Source organism: Salmo trutta, chromosome 34 (genome assembly GCF_901001165.1).
Source record: "Salmo trutta chromosome 34, fSalTru1.1, whole genome shotgun sequence".
Classification (NCBI taxonomy): domain Eukaryota; kingdom Metazoa; phylum Chordata; class Actinopteri; order Salmoniformes; family Salmonidae; genus Salmo; species Salmo trutta.
Genome location: NC_042990.1, coordinates 13,741,050 through 13,754,977, shown reverse-complemented (window position 1 = coordinate 13,754,977; position 13,928 = coordinate 13,741,050). Strand labels below are relative to the sequence as shown.

General features: G+C 40.8%; 1 protein-coding gene across 11 annotated transcripts in view; it reads right to left on the bottom strand.

The window, feature by feature from the left end:
- LOC115173645 (myocyte-specific enhancer factor 2D homolog) overlaps positions 1-303 on the bottom strand; it is a 31,016-nt gene extending 30,713 nt beyond the window's left edge. For 6 of the 11 annotated variants that reach the window (XM_029731940.1, XM_029731946.1, XM_029731948.1 and 3 more), the window contains exon 1: positions 109-302. The gene's annotated coding sequence lies outside the window, so the exon portion shown is untranslated. Of the gene's footprint in view, positions 1-108 lie in introns of all 11 variants that reach the window. The other 5 variants (XM_029731947.1, XM_029731941.1, XM_029731949.1 and 2 more) reach the window with 2 other exon arrangements.
- Positions 304-13,928: the final 13,625 nt, after the last annotated feature.

The following is a 13,928-nucleotide window of genomic DNA, read 5'->3' as shown; positions in this document are numbered from 1 at the left end:
ATTAGCCTATTATAAGCTATCCGTCTGACAACAATTGTTTGATTAAAACAAACATTCGTGTTCTTACAAGGAAAAATACGCAGAAAGCAAATGTATCATTCCACTTACCCTGAAATATCACATCGACAATGGTGTGAAAAGATACGGGAACGGCTTAAATTAGAGATGTAATCAAAAGACAAAGCGCTATAACCATGATCGATGTCTCTTTAGAGAAATCCACTCTACCCTTTTCCGTTTAACGTAAAATGTAACTATTCAGTTCAGCCAAACGATACAGTGTACCTAGTGCACAATTTACGTCATTGACACCAGTGCATGAGTGACTTGTAAGAAGCCAATAGGAAGCTAATACTATAGCTTCAACGTCATTAGTGACTTGTAAAAAGCCAATAAGAAGCTAATACTAGAACGTCAAGGCCAATCACAGTAGAAGTTACTGTACATGGGCAGGGCATGAAAGAGACGAGATGACGGCCATGTTCTACAAGGGTGTTTGTATCCCTCCGCTTTGGTATTTACCTTTTGCAAATGTCACTGTGTGGCCTACGGTCGAATGGCCTTTACCACCCTGTTTTCCTGGAGAAGACCCACTAGCTGTTTTACAATTATGTGGTCTGCAGATAGGACGTTAGTATATCTTCAGATTATTGGGAGAATCTCGATTGCATACTCTTCGGCTCCTTCTCAAAACCCATTGGATAAGAAAGCCAGAGGTCCCGCCTGTGTGACTTTCTCCTCCAATGGGTGTTGAGAAGGAGGCGAGGAGAGAGGACGCAAGGAGTATCAGATTGAGATTCTCCCCTAGTTTTAGAGTTTACGCCAAATAAAGTGGATATGTGAACTGTAAAATAAATACAAATCTGTGCAGTCTCCTCCATGATCAGGAGAGGGAGCAATTTCAACAGTATAGGCCTATTCTTTAGGCAGCAGGATTTGTGTTCTAATTGTGTTAATTAACCAATTGCTTTTCAATTGCATTCAAGCGGATCCCTATTTCCAAGACGTTCACCGCCTTTCAAAGTGTGTTGCATTATGGGGATAAATATTTTTCGATATGCGCCTACAATGACATTTACAAAAATCATGGGATGGAAGGTCATGAAGTTTTGACTGCAGTCAACTGCAAATTTCTGCAGTTGCTCTTCACCATCTTAATCCTGCAACCATCACAAAAACACCCTGATGATTAGTTACAATAGAGCCTCACACAATGCAGTGTGAGGCTCTATTGTAACTAATCATCAGGGTGTTTTTGTTTCACCCACGTGAACGTGACCGTGACCGAAGACATGCCTGAAACAGGATTTTTTTTTTAAATGCCTGAAACAGGAACCAACTTTGCCGCAATTCATGTATACAGTGGATATGTACAATTGAATGTGATATTTGAGTCTCTTTCCCACTAATTGGTTGTACAATGTACACACAAAGTATATTTAAAGTTTGTGAGTGTGGGTATGGGGGTTGAATACATGTTTATTTCGGCATTACAAATAACAACTTTTATAAACAATGGCAACACTGCCATGTTGCACTGAGCCTTTCTGTCGGAAAACCACATCGGTGTCTGACATTCGGCTGTTGCCGATGCACCTCTCCGGACTTCACACCTTGGATTTGTGTCTACAGTTGGTTGCTTTAAAGGTAAACCCACACACTGCAGAGACCGAAGGTACGGAGCATAGCGCAGAGTTGCGATGTCGTTTTTAGTCACAAAAGGGGCGGCTCCTTGTAATAAACTCCAGCATTTGAAGGACTGCTCTGCTGCCTGAAAATTGAGACGCGCCATATTCCTTCCGCAGCGGTGTTATCGCTTGGTTCAATGATCTGATCTATTTGCTATATAGGCTATTCCTCAAAGTAGCCTATTTTGCATTAATAACCAACCAAATATAATCTCAGCGACTGTTCAAACAGTAAACCAAACAACAAGAATCTGCCCAAAAAGGTGTTTTGTTTTAGAAGTAATAAGGAGTGATCCCGGGCTATTGTGAAATGGTAGAACCTGCTGTTGCCAACTAGCTAGGAATGGGCTTTTTTCTCTCTGTGACCAAAGATGATGCCGTTCTACTTTTAGCTGATATCAGAATGGTTATTTCTCATGGCGATGTGGGGAGTTAAAAAGGCTAGCTAGCTTGCTATGATTTTCGCCAGACTAAAGCCAGCAGCCAGGCTCTTTCCATGACATAGACTGACCAGGTGAATCCAGTTGAAAGCTATGATCCCTTATTGATGTCACTTGTTAAATCCACTTCAATCAGTGTAGATGAAGGGGAGGAGACAGATTAAATAAGAATTTTTAAGCCTTGAGACAATATTGACTGATTGTGTATGTGTGCTATTCAGAGAGTGACAAAAGGCAAGACAAAAGTTTGAAGTGCCTTTGAACTGGGTATGGTAGTAGGTGCCAGGCACACCGGTTTTGTGTAAAGAACTGCAACGCTGCTGGCTTTTTCCCGCTCAACAGTGTCCCGTGTTTATCAAGAATGGCTCATCACCCAAAGGACATCCAGCTAACTTGACACAATTGTAGGAAGCATTAGAGTCAACATGGGCCAGCATCCCTGTGGAATGCTTCTGACACCTTGTAGAGTAACATTAATGGTTTGTAGCGCCCCTTGTGTGTATACCCCCGTATGGTAAATATGATGCTATGAAAATCTGGATACCACCCAACTCTAGTGACCACCCTCCTGAAGCGTCTCTACCTGTCTGAAGAAGTCTGTGCATGGGGCGACATTTCAGACTGAAGAGTGAGTTTCACAGATCCCCGTCTGCGACACTTCCATTGATGTCAAAGGCAGAAGCACCTTGATTGTCTGATTTAAAGATGCCACAAGAATTTCTATTCTTCTAAATCAGACTACAGTTGAGGAATGTCATAGATGATTCAGTAGAAAGAAAAGAAAATTGTATGACTGGAAAAGTATTGAATTCAGAGTGAAACGGGGTACGCTGGGTCTATAACTTACAGACCACAAGGTTTTTAAGAACACATGACAGGGCATGTATTTTGATGAGGTTTTATGAAGCATTTGTAAATCAACTTCTGTCAGGATGAATGATCTTGGAAAGACAAATTGCCATCTTTAAACCATTTGCAGGCATAGATCCACTCACAGTTTATTGTGCGTAAACTCTTGGTTTATGACCATGGCCTTTTGTGGATCGTTCTGTGACAATAACCTAGTAAAACCTGTCATGAAAATACACAGTGTACAAAACATTAGGAACACCTTCCTAATACTGAGTTGCACCCCCTTTTGCCCTCAGAACAGCCTCAATTCATCGGGGCATGGACTCTACAACATGTCGAAAGCGTTCCACAGGGATGCTGACCCATGTCGACTGTTGAGTGTGGGAAACTGTTGAATGTGAAAAACCCAGCAGCATTTGCAGTTATTGACATACACCATTCACCATTCAAAGGCACTTAAATATGTTGTCTTGCCCAGTCACCCTCTGAATGACACACACAAACAATCCATGTCTCAATTGTCTCAAGGCTTACAAATCATTCTTTAACCTGTCTTCATATACACTGATTGGATTTAACAAGTGATATCAATGAGAGATCATAGCTTTCACCTGGATTCACCTGGACAGTATTCATGGAAACATTAGGTGTTCCTAATGTTGTGTACACTCAGTGTATAATGGAAGCTAACTCATTGAATATGGAGGGAGCAGTGTAGAGGAAAGAGAGAGATAAAGTGGTGTCTGTGCGTGTGACATGCGTGTGCGAGTTTGTGTGTGTGTGAGAGAGGGAGAGAGAGTGAGTCCGGTGGTGGGGGAGAAGATTACTGTGTGTTTTATGTAAGAAGCTTATGTAGGCTACAGGGGAAATACACTGCAAACAGATGGGTCCCCATCTGCCAACATCTAACCCCTCTGTCAGATTGGACAGAGGCCTTTACACATTCAGAATAAACATGGAAACAGATATTAGTATTTGGTACACTTATTACAGGAAACCTATATCATGGCTGTATTGTGTGACCAGAAGATTCACCTTAATAACTGAATTGATGAATCAATGGATTTAATAGTGATGATATTCCAATCTTATCTTGTTTTAGCATAATGGGGTTTCAAGGAATAATAACTCAATTCCCAGATAAAGCAGCGTGTGGTGGTGGATTTCCCTCCTTAAATGCTTTTAGAAACATTATGTAACATGTTGAACGGATTACTCGTTTCACATTTCCTGTAATATTTCCTGGGTTTATGACTGGGAACATCATTTCATACTATAAACAGACATAATCTGGGATTTAATTTGATCTGTGAAAAAGCGTGGGGAAAAATATCTACATTTGTTATAACGCTTCGACTGCCTCTTTGCCTTTAAATGTCACATCAAGTCACCATCAGTATGTATCAACCATACAGTGGCAGCCAAATATTGCACCTTGGCACTTTTCATTATTTCTTATAAAATAAGTTTAAATTGAAAAAAACGATGGTCTCCACGTGTTGCTTTTATATTGTCAACATTGTAGAACCAATTTTGTTTAGGAAAACGTAAGTTTACAATGACAAAATGATTGGCACCCAGGCGCTAATACTTGGTTAAACAGCCTTTGGTGAAGATAACTGCAAAAAAATTCTTCTTGTAGCCATCAATGAGCTGGCTGCACCTTTTACGGGTAATTTATCCCACTCTTCAGCTGCAAACTGCTCCAACTCTTCAATGTTTGAGTGGTGCCTTCCATCAACTGCTGTTTCCAGGTTTCCATAGGTCACTCCATAGGTTTATGACGGAATTCAGATCTGGTGTTTATTCTTGAACCATTCCTGGGTGCCTCACTTCCTCTATCCATTTTTCCTCTGAAGTGTGTGTGTGTGTATGTGTGGGTGGGGAACCCTTAGTGTGCGGTGACCCGCTGCTCCCAAGGGCCATCGCATCCCGCCTGCTGCCTGGCAACACACCGTCACTATGGCAACAAAACCAACAAAAGCGCCCACCCACAGCCCACTTCCACATTACCCGCACATAGGGATGTGTGTGTGTGTGTGTGTGTGTGTGTGTGTGTGTGACAGGCAGACAAACGAGGCAGACAGACAGAGGAAAGGAGAGCAACAATAATGGGGATGTAAAAAAGTACAGTGTTCAACATCATTTTTCTATAGTACTACTAACTACATAGATGGCATGACAGAATATTGTAATACAGTACAAATGATATTGTAGGATGTAGACTGGAGGTATTGTGATAATACTGTAAGTAACTCACTGGCAACACCAGTGTGTATTTCTTTTATCACATTCCCAGTGGGTCAGAAGTTTACATACACTCAATTAGTATTTGGTAGCATTGCCTTTAAATTGTTTAACTTGGGTCGAACGTTTCGGGTAGCCTTCCACAAGCTTCCCACAATAATTTGGGTGAATTTTGGCCCATTCCTCCTGACAGAGCTGGTGTAACTGAGTCAGGTTTGTAGGCCTCCTTGCTCGCACACGTTCTTTCAGTTCTGCCCACAAATTGTCCATAGGATTGAGGTCAGGGCTTTGTGATGGCCACTCCAATACCTTGACTTTGTTGTCCTTAAGCCATTTTGCCACAACTTTGGAAGTATGCTTGGGGTCATTGTCCATTTGGAAGACCCATTTGCGACCAAGTCTTGAGAAGTTGCTTCAATATATCCACATAATTTTCCTGCCTCATGATGCCATCTATTTTGTGAAGTGCACCAGTCCCTCCTGCAGCAAAGCAACCCCACAATATGATGCTGCCACTCCTGTGCTTCACGGTTGGAATGGTGTTCTTCGGCTTACAAGCCTCCCCCTTTTTCCTCCAAACATAACGATGGTTATTATGGCCAAACAGTGCTATTTTTGTTTCATCAGACCAGAGGACATTTCTCCAAAAAGTATGATCTTTGTCCCCATGTGCAGTTGCAAACCGTAGTCTGGCTTTTTTATGGCGGTTTTGGAGCACTGGCTTCTTCCTTGCTGAGCGGCCTTTCAGGTTATGTCGATATAGGACTCATTTTACTGTGGATATAGATACTTTTTTACCTGTTTCCTCCAGCATCTTCACAAGGTCATTTGATGTTGTTCTGTGATTGATTTACACTTTTCGCACCAAAGTACGTTTATCTCTAGGAGGCAGAACGCGTCTCCTTCCTGAGCGGTATGACGGCTGCGTGGTCCCATGGAGTTTATACTTGCGTACTATTGTTTGTACAGATGAACGTGGTACCTTCAGGCGTTTGGAAATTGCTCCCAAGGATAAACCAGACGTGTGGAGGTCTACAATTTTTTTTCTGAGGTCTTGGCTGATTTCTTTTCATTTTCCCATGATGTCAAGCAAAGAGGCACTGAGTTTGAAGGTAGGCCTTGAAATACACCCACAGGTACACCTCCAATTGACTCAAATGATGTCATGAGCCATGACATCATGGAAAAATCATGACATCATTTTCTGGAATTTTCCAAGTTGTTTAAAGGCACAGTCAACTTAGTGTATGTAAACTTCTGACCCACTGGAATTGTGATACAGTGAATTATAAGTGAAATAATCTGTCCGTAAACAATTGTTGGAAAAATTACTTGTGTCATGCAGAAAGTAGATGTCCTAACCGACTTGCCAAAACTATAGTTTGTTAACAAGAAATTTGTGAAGTGGTTGAAAAACGAGTTTTAATGACTCCAACCTAAGTGTATGTAAACTTCCGATTTCAACTGTAGATTGACATTACTGCATTTGGCCTCAGCAGTCACAATTGGCCAATGCTCTTTCAATTGTAAGTTTTTTCACCAAATGAACCATTACCATTGAAAATTCTGTAAATATTGCAGATTATAGGCTACCTTTACAGATCGACACATTATAATTCCCCACCCAACAGATAAATATTGAGAGAACGTCTCAACTCTAAATATGTGTAGTGCAACTTCAGAAACAGCAGGGGGATGCAGAATCCTATATGTTGTCAGCTCCCAGCATCAGTGAAGCAGGTGGCATGTGAAATACACAAAAACACCACATGATGGAAGCATAGTCTTTAGAATGGTGATTATCTTTATTCCGTCTCCACTTTCCACAGATAATAATTGCATACAGTGGAGGCGTTTCACAATAGTTCCTACATCAAATAGTCATTAGTGCAAGCAAATGAGTAGTGACAGTTGTAGTGGCTTAACAGTTGTGTAACAGTTACAGAAGAATTGACTGAATTGAGGTTACCTCTTTTACCAAATGTATTACACTTCATTTAGCCTACCTCATTTGAGATTCAATAAATAAATAAAAACAACAAGAACAGTTATTTCAAATGAGAAAAAAATGTATATTTATCACAGAATTGTATTGGCATTTTCGGATTCCACTGAAGCATGTATTTGCCCAAGTTATCTCCTAAATTGATTATATTAGTCATTAGCAATACATTTGTTTTAAAACTATTTTCAATTCTTAAATTTGAATGTCAATTTATTTCCTGAAATGAAACAGAATTAACCCCAACTCTAGTTTAAACCAGATACATATATTATCAAAATACATGGCTCAGATTTATCTAATTTCAAGTGATAAGATCTTGTGTTGACAGGATAGTAAAAATAACATGCCTTGTATTGGACATATAACATATACATTTTAGTCATTTAGCAGACGCTCTTATCCAGAGCGACTTACAGTAGTGAATGCATACATTTCATGCATTTTTTTTTCTTTTGGTACTGGCCCCCCGTGGGAATCAAACCCACAACCCTGGCGTTGCACACATCATGCTGGCGTTGCAAACACCATGCTCTACCAACTGAGCCACAGGGAAGACTATGATTAGTAGTAAAATAGTGAGAATGCATGTTTCCTATAATCTCTATCTGAAATAATGTCGAAGATTTTGCCTCAAAATGTAAAGAAAAGAAGAAAAAAGAAAGATAAATCGACTCTCATTGATGTATGTTAATACCAAATTGTTTGCAAGAAAGGGTTATGACACATATGGGTAGACCTACTGTACATATTAAAAATACAACAGAGAAAGACGGGCACGCCTGCTGTTACAGCAGTGATCCACTACACAGATAGCCATGCTAGCATCGTATTAGCTTCGCTCTAGCAAGCAGGCTAGGTAGTGCTAGGTATCAACAGCCAATCCAGTATGGGCTGAAAACTATAGTGATCTTTGCATGGTCAATAGCAACACGATGTCGCTGAGTATGTAACTGAAGTTCAGATTTCACCAACTTTAGTCCCACCCTGTTCATACTTGCATCACCCAATGGTCCCCTGCCCACTAAGCTTCCCTTCATTGAAAATGAAAAGACTGTTGTTTCATTGCCCCCAAAATGCTAGATAAGCGTTTCCCAAACTAGTGGTCGCATTTTTTGAAAATGGGGTCGCTAGAGAAACTCTAACATTAAACGAAATATCAATTGGTTCATAGAGCCGTGGTTATGTCAGTAGCTTACGGCTAGATGCGGTTGTAATAAACACAGCAGATCTTTCCACTTTGCTGGCTCGGGGATTCGAACCAACAACCTTTCTGTTACTTAACCTTTAGACTACTTGCCACACATCTACATGGTGGTTTTGCAAAATACACTACATGTCCAAAAGTATGTGGACACCTGCATGTCGAACATCTAATTCCAAAATCATGGGCATTAATATGGTGTTGGTCCCACCTTTGCTGCTATAACAGCCTCCCCTCTTCTGGGAAGGCTTTCCACTAGATGTTGGAACGTTGCTGCAGGGACTTGCTTCCATTCAGCCACAAGAGCATTAGTGAGGTCGGACACTGATGTTGGGCGATTAGGCCTGGCTCGCAGTCGGCATTCCATTTAATCCCAAAGGGGTTTGATGGGGTTGAGGTCAGGTCTCTGTGCAGGCAAGTCAAGTTCTTCCACATCAATCTCGACAAACCATTTCTGTATGGACCTCACTTTTTGAGCAAGGGAATTGTCATGCTGAAACATGAAAGGGCCTTTCCCAAACTGTTGGCACGAAGTTGGGAGCACAGAATCATCTAGAATGTCATTGTGTAGACATTGGAACTAAGGGGCCTAGCCCGAACCATGAAAAACAGCCCCAGGCCATTATTCCTCCTCCACCAAACTTTACAGTTGGCACTATGCATTCGGGCAGGTAGCGTTCTCATTGCATCCACCAAACCCAGATTTGTCCGTCAGACTGCAAGATGGTGAAGCGTGAATCCTCACTCCAGAGAATGAGTTTCCACTGCTCCAGAGCTACTTCCTGGCTGAGCCGTTGTTGCTCCTTGACGTTTCCACTTCACAGTAACATCACTTACAGTTGACAGGGGAAGCTCTAGCAGGGCAGAAATTTGACCAGCTGACTTGTTGGAAAGGTGGCATCCTATGAAGGTGTCACATTGAAAGTCACTAAGCTCTTCAGTAAGGCCATTCTACTGCAAATATTTTCTATGGAGATTGCATGGCTGTGTGCTCGATTTTATACACCTGTCAGCAACGGGTGTGGCTGAAATAGCCGAATCCACTCATTTGAAGGGGTGTCCACATACTTTTTTGTATATATAGTGTTTATAGTCCGTTGCTACGTTTTCCAAAGGAATCACTGGAATTCTTATAATTTCCACCATAAAGGATTGTCAAATATGCCACCGTAATATTTTGTTTTAATTCTCAGTAGTCAAATGAACTAAAATCAAATAGATCGAATTAACGAAGCGTAGCCTACCAATAAACTTCTGATATGGACAGAAAGTGAAGAAAAAATAGGCAATGTCACGCTTACAGTGATACAAAGGCCTATAAAGGTTTCAACATGGGATGAAAATGTAAGTGATTTTTATTTGCGTTTTGGAACATTGACAGAAAAAACGTAGGTAGCCTATTAGCCTAGACACAAATAGGTAACTTATGAAGTTGTAAAATACCTTACAGACAAAAAAAACTAACTTGAAACGGAATTCATTTTAAATTGACTATATTCAATAAACCAGCGTTTGCTTAGTGGTTCATTGTGTAGCCTATTGGCGATATTCTATGTTACAGACTCTCTGTTACAATTAGAGATTTTAAACTTTTTTTTAACACAATGCAATGTTAGTTCCATTGCAACTTTTTTGTTAGGCTAAGTGGCACTGTGTAACCTACTTCGAAATATATGTGCGCATAAACATGAGAACATGCTGATTCTGTTCAATTAACCAAACATGATGAATGTTTTATCTGGGTTTATTATAAGGCTATTGTTATTAGGCTATTATTGTCATGAGCCTAAATAGTCTCCCGCAAATGATTTTACTGTCATGTATCGAAATTGCCATTAAAAAAAGTAAAATAAAAAGTAATTTATTGGGCAATTTCATAATAATAATTAGGTAATTTCAATCAATTATTATATGAGTGAGAGGTGTATATGCTAGGCATTCGAAATCTATAGTTACCATAAGAAAAATATAACCATTGTATTTAGCGTATTAATATCACAATCTCGTCAACGGGCACCTGTTTACACCTTTCAATCAGAGTTTACGAGAGCGACGCCAATTCTAATTTCCTAGTGCGAGACGCCATTTGAACAGGGGAACAAAGCAATAGATTCTCACATTTGTCCGAACGTTAGTTGAAAGTGGCAAAGGTTGGGAACCTTTAAACTCAGTCAGGAGCGCTTTGTCCGTGCGCTCCACTCTGAGTTCATTAGCTCGAGCTTCCATCCACACCGTTGCTCCCCTGTTCAAACGGTCCTAATAAAGAAGGCCTCATGCTGGCAACTCAATCACCGAGGTTAGATGCCTTCAGACCGGCTTCTTTGACCTCTATAGCCTGCCCTATACCCTGTCATTTCGCTTTACAGTACTGATATTCTTTTCCAGTACTATGGGGATCTTGTCATAACACGGAACTGGCATTTCTTTCGTGTCCTTGTTATCTGGATGGAGACTTGTCAGTGAGATAATGGACAGAACAGAGATAATGGACAGAACAGAGAGAGAGGGAGAGAGAGAAAGGTGAAGAGAGAGAGAGAGGTGAAGGTAGGCCAGTCGGTCAAATTGAGATGAATCTTTTGATATTATTTTAACCAGAAATAATGGCTGTATGCAGACCACTGTGTCATTTATTTTCATGATGAATGACATGACAGGAGTGCAACAATTCACAATGCCATAAAAACAATGTGTGTGTAGGGGGGACCTTTTACTCAATACCAATAGTTGCATAATACATATTTTTTTTAAAGTGTAATAAGCATGTATAAATCCAACCTGGTCTCAGAGCATTTTGTATTATTCTGTACGTAAATCCGAGACACTCCATTTAGTATGCTATGTTACATTTCATATGGTATGTATTCATTTGTGGATGTCCATCACCCATTTCGTAATATATGTAATGAATTTGCCAAATGTACAATATGTAAAAATTTACAAAATGTTCCGAATTAGCAAAACATTTGATATGTTACGAATTCTAGCTAGCTGGCTAACGTTAGCTAGGCTAGGGGTTAGAGTTAGGGTTATGTTTAGGGGTTAAGTTAAAGGGTTAAGGTTAGGGGAAGGGTTAGCTACTAGGGTTAAGGTTAGGGTTAGGGGAAGGGTTAGCTACTAGGGTTAAGGTTAGGGTTAGGGGAAGGGTTAGCTACTAGAGTTAAGGTTAGGGTTAGGGTTAGCTAAAAGGGTTAAGGTTAGGGTTAGGGGAAGGGTTAGCTACTAGAGTTAAGGTTAGGGTTAGCTAACATGCTAAGTAGTTGCAAAGTACCTAAAAAGTAATAAGTATTTGAAAAGTTTCTCATTAGCTAAAATTGTCTGTGATGAGATTGGAACTTGCATCCATTTGGTTGCTAGCCATTCGTGTTATACGCCCACCATCTACCCCCAACCACCCTAAATAACCATCTGTCTTATGTAACCATACCAAATGTAACATCATACTCATTTGAGTGTCCCAGATTTACATTTACTATGTTATGTCTAGTCTATGAGGCTAATAAACCATTATAATGACCTCTCAACATTTCATTTAAATGTTTCAACAAATTAAAACCGGCTCTGATGTGTTTTTCAAATCCAATCAAATGTTATTGGTCACATACACTTATTTAGCAGATGTTATTGCGAGTGTTGCGAAATGCTTGTGTTTCTAGCTCCAACAGTGCAGTAGTATCTAACAATTCACAACAATACACACAAATCTAAAAGTAAAATAATGGAATTAATAAATAAAAATATTAGGACGAGCAATGTCGGAGTGGCATTGACTAAAATACAGTAGAATATATTACAGTATATACATATGAAATGTGTAATGCAGTATGTAAACATTATTAAAGTGACTAGTGTTCCATTATTAAAGTGACTAATGATTCCATGTCTATGTACATAGGGCCTCTAAGGCCTCTCGGTCCCAGCTTTGATGCACCTGTACTGACCTCGCCTTCTGGATGATATCAGGGTGAACAGGCCGTGGCTCGGGTAATTGATGTCCTTGATGGTCTTTTGGCCCTTCCTGTGACATCAGGTGCTGTAGGTGTCCTGGAGGGCAGGCTGTGTGACCCCTGGTGATGCGTTGGGCAGACCGCACCACCCTCTGGAGAGCCCTGCAGGCGGTGCAGTTGCCGTACCAGGCGGTGATACAGCCCGACAGGATGCTCTCAATTGTGCATCTGTAAAAGTTTGTGAGGGTCTTAGTGGCCAAGACAAATTTCTTCAGCCTCCTGAGGTTGAAGAGACGCTGTTGCACCTTCTTCATCACACTGTCTGTGTGGGTGGACCATTTCAGATCGTAAGTGATGTGTAAACCGAGGAACTTGAAACTTTCCACCTTCTCCACTGCGGTCCCGTCAATGTGCATTGGGGCATGCGCTCTCTGCTTTTTTCTAAAGTCCACGATCAGCTCCTTCATTTTGTTGATGTTGAGAGAGAGGTTCTTTTTCTGGCACCACTCAACCAGGGCCCTCCCTCCTTGTTAACAAACTATAGTTTTGGCAAGTCGGTTAGGACATCTACTTTGTGCATGACACAAGTAATTTTTCCAACAATTGTTTACAGACAGATTATTTCACTTATAATTCACGGTATCACAACTGGAAAGTGGGTCAGAAGTTTACATACACTAAGTTGACTGTGCCTTTAAACAACTTGGGAAATTCCAGAAAATGATGTCATGATTTTTCCATGATGTCATGGCTCATGACATCATTTGAGTCAATTGGAGGTGTACCTGTGGATGTATTTCAAGGCCTACCTTCAAACTCAGTGCCTCTTTGCTTGACATCATGGGAAAATCAAAAGAAATCAGCCAAGACCTGAAAAAAAAATTGTACTCCTCCACAAGTCTGGTTCATCCTTGGGAGCAATTTCCAAGCGCCTGAAGGTACCACGTTCATCTGTACAAACAATAGTACGCAAGTATTAACACCATGGGACCACGCAGCCGTCATACCGCTCAGGAAGAAGACGCATTCTGTCTCCTAGAGATTAACGTACTTTGGTGCGAAAAGTGCTAATCAATCCCAGAACAACAGCAAAGGACCTTGTGAAGATGCTGGAGGAAACAGGTACAAAAGGATCTATATCCACAGTAAAGCGAGTCCTATATCGACATAACCTGAAATGACACTCAGCAAGGAAGAAGCCACTGCTCCAAAACCACCATAAAAAAGCCAGACTACAGTTTGCAACTGCACATGGGGACAAAGATCATACTTTTTGGAGAAATGTCCTCTGGTCTGATGAAACAAAAATAGAACTGTTTGGCCATAATGACCATCGTTATGTTTGGAGGAAAAGGGGGAGGCTTGCAAGCCGAAGAACACCATCCCAACCGTGAAGCACAAGGGTGGCAGCATCATGTTGTGGGGTTGCTTTGCTGCCGGAGGGACTGGTGCACTTCACAAAATAGATGGTATCATGAGGTAGGAAAACTATGGAGATATATTGAAGCAACATCTCAAGACATCAGTCACGAAGTTAATGCTTGGTCGCAA